The following is a 6,664-nucleotide window of genomic DNA, read 5'->3' as shown; positions in this document are numbered from 1 at the left end:
TATATTTAGGGTAAATATTATGCAAGATCAGCCTAATGTTCCTGCGAATATGGAAGATTGATCAAGCTCGCATAGTGATAGTGATTATTTGCCTAACACTGATGAATCTGATGATGAACTCCCATTTGTAGCATCGTCGAGTGATGATGAATTTATAACTCTCAATCTCTCAGCAAGACCAACGTCCATGAGTCCTACTCACGTTGAAGAATCTTTGTCACCACAAAATTTGCAGTTAGTAGTCAGGTCACCCATCAGTGCATATCCCTGAATTTTATCATCGTAAAATTTATCTTGACCACCCTTTAGATGGTTCAGACGTGTTTATGGATACCCACGGTGATGAATGTACATCACATGGTATGTGACGTGAACCACAAGATTTTATGAATAGGAATTTTTATGTTGAAGAAGGCATATTGTTCAAGTCAAAGAAAGAGGTGCAAAAGCATTTAATCTTTTACATTACAAGTGGGCGAAAGAGTATTATGTCAATAAGTCGACAAAAACGTCATGGCAAATTTGTTGCAAATGGACAGATCAAGGGTGTGAATTTAAGGCTACTACATATAAGTCCAAAGATACTAATATGTGGACAATCTGAACGTACCATGATGAACACACGTATAATATGGGTATGTGGCGTAAAGGTCACTTGAACTTGAATGTCGAGATGATTGCTTTATCTTTCCTTACTGATATAGAAAAAACGCCAAGGTATTATTTTATCCTTGGGTTATTTTTTACTTCAATAACGAAATACGTATTTGTGTTTGAAAATTATTATGATTTGAACATGTCAAGTTTTCTATCAAAGACTGTTAAACAGTGGTTCTTAAAGCACATGGGAAAATGGTAAGTAGAAGAAAGGCCTATCTCGGACGTAAGCGTGCTTTTGAAAAAATCTACGGTACTTGGGAAGGCTCTTTCAATTAGTTGTCGAGGTACATGCATGCTTTGAAATGCTACAATCTAGGCACTGTTGTGCAATGAAAGTTAGAGCGGCATAATGATGTCGATGAATTGCTATTCAACTACGTGTTCTGGACTTTCAAGCCATGTGTTTATGAATTTTTTTACTGCCATCTCATGATATCAATTAACGATACACATGTGTACGATAAATATGATATCAAAATGTTGATTGCAGTTGTAACGGACTGTAACGGCTCAATTTTTTCCTTGGCCTTTGCTATAGCTTCGAATGAGAGCAAAGAGACTTGGACTTTATTTTTTGAATATTTACATCAGCATGTTGTTAGGAATCATAGAGGTGTAACATTACTATCGGATAGGCATCAGGGAATACTATCAACTCTATATAGCTCACCTAATTAGCAGGCCCCATTTGCTTACCATAGATATTGTTTAAGGCATCTCAAGGCAAATTTTCAAAGACAATTTAAAAATGCAACTCTAAACAATCTTTTATGGGCAGCTGCAACACATCATCAGGAGAAAAAGTTTTGAAAAAAATGAAGGAGATTAAATTTGATTAGCCGGAAGCCTATGTATGGTTAATGAGGTTTGATCTTGACAAATGAACAGTGCACAAAGACGATAGTAGAAGATGGGGCATGATGACAACAAATAGCTCTGAGTCCTTCAATGGAATCATAAATTCCACAAGGGACTACCAGTTACCGCGATGGTAAGACTTACTTATAAACAGGTTGTGGGCCGATTTGTTACAAGATCAGCTTATGCTATACGATTAATATCAAAAATTCAGAAATGGATGCCAAATCCATTAAAACATTTTAAGGATAATCGTATCAAATCAGAGGGACACACGGTCATCAACTATCACCATCAAAGAGATAATATATTTGAGGTTCTGACACGTACGTATCGTGGTCGTGATAGTAATAAGCACATCGTTAATGCGTCGCAAAGAATATGTCAATATGGTAAATGGCAATCATATCACCTTCCATGTTCTATACCATTAAAGAATTTTACCAAATTGGGTACCAAGCATAGGATCATATTGCACAAAAATATAGTGTACGCAACTATCAGAAATTCTACTCCGGATAATTTAATCCACTCGTCGATGACGCATATTGGCTTTCAAGTCCTTTTAATATGATAGCGAACAAAAGATTTCTACGAAAATTGGGCTCCAAGAAAATAACTCGCATACATAATGAAATGGACGTTCCAGCAAGTACGCTCTCTCGAAAGTGCTCATTGTGCAAACATACTGGTCATGATAAGTGCAATTGTCCCTCACGAGATAGCAATGCTAGTTCATCTTAAGTTAGAAATACCTCATGTGGTGGTAGTTGATTTTATTGTACAAATTTTCATCATTTGTTGATTGCATTGTTAGTACATATGAAAGTTTTTCTCATGTATGTGAAAAAATTATTTTTTGAGTAATTTTTATTTTTGTGCTTATAATAAACAATTTTATGACCAATAAATTTGTCATACAAATCATTCATGCTGAATTTTTGCAACAAAATTGATGTCATCATCGTCACAACAATTTACATTTGAATCTTCACTCGTTTTTTGCATAGACTCATTACAAACACATAATTGATTTAGACAACAATATGATACTTCAAAATCTAAGGTTTGTGGTAAATATTTTTTTTCTGTCTAACCACTCGTTAACAACTGGATATACAGGATAACAAGCATCTCTATGTAAGTTTGGCTTTTTCAGGAGTTGCTAGTGTGCTTCTTCATCATCTCCCTGATAGTTAAGATCGTTTAGTGCATGAAAGGTTTCTAGTGCTTTTTTCATTTCACATATTTCCTTATTCAAGTGTTCAATAACTAATGTTTCATCCTTGAATTTATATGTTGAAAAGTTGTGTAGATTGTCTGTGGTACAATCAAACCGCGCCAACGACATAAGACTTCACAATCACATCATTTTTAATATAATTTGGGCCACTGAAGTCCTTCACCCCAAATTAACACATCTTTTGATTTAGAGGATTGTGCCTCTCCCTCGATGATATGTCCAGCAACACCTAAATCATAATAGATGGAAATAGGTTTATTCAAAAGTGAACGAAGTAATCCATACCATTGTTTACCTATTATGTTAGTGTAGCAACCAAAATATTTTTTTAGGGTGTAGGAGTTTCCCTCTCCCTTCTGGGCTTTTACTACAGACCAACTTTTCAATCGATCATTTCTATGCATTGTGAATGAGTGAAAGATTTTGTGGTGCTATCACAGATGTATTTGCGGTATTTAAGAAGAAATAAATATTATGTTTTCATAATACTCCCTCCGTTTCAAAAAGAATGACCTAATTTGACTAGTCACGTAGTTTAAGAAAATAAAGAAGACATTTGAATCTTGTGGTGTTAAATTAGAGATATGTCAAGTGTACCAAAATGTTCATCAATCTCGTGGTCTTAAACATGTCATGTGAAAAGTTAAAATTAAAAGGTTGCTAAAAAGGAAAGGGGTCATTCTTTTTAGACGGGCTAAAAAGGAAAGTAGGTCATTCTTTTTTAAACAGACAAAGTAACTAATTTTATTTTTTGTTATTTTTCTTCTTTGGTGATGGGACGTGTCAAATAAAGAAAAAGTTGTGTTTGACCGGTCATTAATGCGGTGACAAATCAAACATATTTCTTTTCTTTTATAAATTATTATACTACGTAATAATTAATTTCATTTTTCAATGTGAGATAAAGAAAAAGTTGAATCTGATCGATCAATCATATAGTGACATATCAGTAGTGATGTTGATGTGACAACATATGAGTTACACTGTTCTAAAAATACAATAGAACAAAAGTTGTCATTTGAATAGCCCCACAAAATAAAAATAAAAATGTGTGTGTAGTCTAATAATATACCCTTTTACTTTACCCTTTTAAAATATTTCACAACGCAAACTCATGACTTTTTAATCACATGACCTTTCTTATCTATCAAAAATATTATTTGTAGCTTATAATAAAGATAACATTTGTATTCATTTCAGCATTCGCTAACTCCACTCGTAAAATAAAACTGAAGATTAAAAAGACAAACATCTTTATGAGCAAGAGATAAAACAAAACTTAAGTTGGTAAACAGTTACAAACCAAATTTCCATTATGCTTTTTTTTGCTTATTAAGTTATATATATCTTACATCCATTCTCTGAAAATTCTAGTAAAGGGTGTTATTTCGTTCCGAATGCTTAAACAACTCAATAATATATTAGTTATTTAATTAAATATCTCGCCTTAGATTAGAGTTAGGAAAAAACAATAACATGTGATTATATTATTGGCCATACTTCCAAATCCATTTATTTTCTCAAGTGTATATATGGAAAACTCATTCAACATTAATTTAATACATAGACCATCAAATTTTACCAAGTGTAAACTTGGACTCGATAGTATAAAATACTAAACACACATATAATCTTCATTATGTTTAATTTATATTCACTTTACAGTATATACTGTACATATTGTTCCTTAATCACCAATGTGAGACTTTTTTCTTGCTTCAACTGAGGGAAAATATATTCGCGAAGATATATTGCTTCATTAAGCCAATCAAACTGAAGTATCATACAATCCTCAGGCTTACTTTACACTCCAAGTTTCTCATCGATGGTTGAATGGCTCTCATCTCGTTGAATTGCTATCCCAACCTTGGTATAGATATGAAAGGAACCTATCATGACTGAATATGATATGGTGTCCAATGAAGTTGTTATGCAAGATGCAGTAGCACGGGCAACGATCCCACCAGCAGAAACCAAAGGTAATACTCTTCTACTCTGTTTGTAACAAAAACAGAAAATCAGTCCAGTGCAAACCATAATTGAAGAGCATATAGTGCTTCAAAAGCTTGTTGGCAAACTCCAAAAAATGTTCTCCTTTTACAAACATAAACGTTTGGATGAGACAATTCACATAGTTCAAATGAGGGTTCAATAGTTCTCAAAGAATTCATCTGATATTAACATTCTTTCTTCAGGTTTATGGCATGAATTTACAATAGTATCACTGGAAAACCAAGATCTTTGCCTATTAACAACCACAAAAAGTGGAAGAATACTTAGAAATTGAGCATAATAGGCAGATAAAGAGAAGAGAAAAATGGTGTTACACTTTCAGTTTCCAATGAAGATGCTCAGTGGAAATAAGTGTATTTTTCGGGGACATTATGCTAGGCAGTAACAATTAGAATAGATTACTGACTTGTCTTAACATTATACATACACCTTATTACCTACTCCTGGTGGGAGACCACAGCCATAAGACTATCTAGATGTTCTTATAATGTGTTTGAAAACATTAAAATAACATCCAGTAGACTACAAACAACAAATAGTAGTCAAAAGGCAACAGCAAGAAGTGAAACCTGAACTTGTAGCTGAAGTTGCTTCAGATATTCAATGGCTTCATCAAGCATAGATGCCTTGTCAGTCTGTGAAACAAATAAAGCTCTAATATGATAGCAAAGAAAAACCAATACACAAAAAAATACTCAAAGGCTGAGGTATTGAAGAATACTTTGTTAGAATTTGGAATTAGGGTCTGTAATGCTTTCAGTTTCTCATTGATACTACTCCTCCTCCTCTGCCGCACAAAAATTAATCATGTACAATAGAAAGTTTTACCTTTTGGAAAAAAAATCTCTTTTGTATAGTTCTCAAACATCTATATAATTCAATTTAGCTTCGAAAATTAGTCAACCTGACTCTCAATGAAGTGAACATGACAAGTAAAATTGAATGGAGTGAGTATCAAACTAAAGATTCAAAATTGAAGCCAACCTTCTCAGACAAATATGAACTTCAGCAGATCTATTATATTATCAGGGTGGATGCAAAAGAAATTATATTCCTACACCACAAATCCACCATCTTAATCACTTTAAGGAAACAAGATCCAAATATAAGTTCTCAGGAGGTCAACACTCAATGATTCAAAAGAATTTAGCAAATAAAAACTTCCTTGACCTAAAAACATAAAAATTAAACCTTCTCCGTAACTAATCCCCTCCCCCTCACATGCCCATGGGCTGGAAGTATGTCATGGGAGCCAACACAGGGTAACAAATGTGAACGCTTTAGCACACATAGCCCTTCAGCCCTCTCGTGCCCCCAAGACTGAATATCTTGAGCATGGAGGTCCAATGGAAAACACAAAAATAAGAACAGCTATGTCTCTGATGCGACGAAAAGAAATGGACAGTCTAACTCAACTCAAAGGTTAGCCGATGAAGTAGGAATTTCCCAAGACCTTGTCAGTAGGACAAAACGGCCCATTCACTTAACACAATATGGCAGACAATCTTGCAGGTAACTTATCAGAATATAAAAAGTACTTTACATGCTATCAAGGAAAGGACCAAACTTTCCAATATGATCTTCTCTTCTACAAATAAAATTGGTGGCATTCTAATTTCATTCATTAGTTTGTAAGCATAACACGGATTATATAAACTTATTCAATCTTATATATAATCCTATGAATTACTCAGGAACGTTGAACTTAATGATTTTCACATACACATAATAACAATAATTCAATAAAGAATTACTTACCTGAATTCTCCATGGTTTTAGCGGAAACACACCAAGAGCAGAACGTATAGGGAATAGTCGGTTATGTTTTCACGTTCCATCAACGTGATTGGTGGATACAATCATTATCCTACTAGGAGTCAGTAATTGTGG

The 6,664-nt window shown here is 33.9% G+C and overlaps 1 long non-coding RNA gene across 1 annotated transcript; it reads right to left on the bottom strand.

The window, feature by feature from the left end:
• Window positions 1–4,365: 4,365 nt before the first annotated feature.
• LOC124885504 lies at window positions 4,366–6,274 on the bottom strand. Its single transcript, XR_007042617.1, has 3 exons — window positions 5,496–6,274; window positions 5,344–5,409; window positions 4,366–4,756 (listed from the first exon to the last, which is right to left on the bottom strand). It is a non-coding gene; the product is annotated as an uncharacterized LOC124885504 (long non-coding RNA).
• Window positions 6,275–6,664: the final 390 nt, after the last annotated feature.

The sequence above is a fragment of the Capsicum annuum genome, chromosome 7, assembly GCF_002878395.1.
Source record: "Capsicum annuum cultivar UCD-10X-F1 chromosome 7, UCD10Xv1.1, whole genome shotgun sequence".
Taxonomy (NCBI): domain Eukaryota; kingdom Viridiplantae; phylum Streptophyta; class Magnoliopsida; order Solanales; family Solanaceae; genus Capsicum; species Capsicum annuum.
Note: the sequence above shows the minus strand (reverse complement) of the source record. Positions and strands in the feature narration are given on the sequence as shown.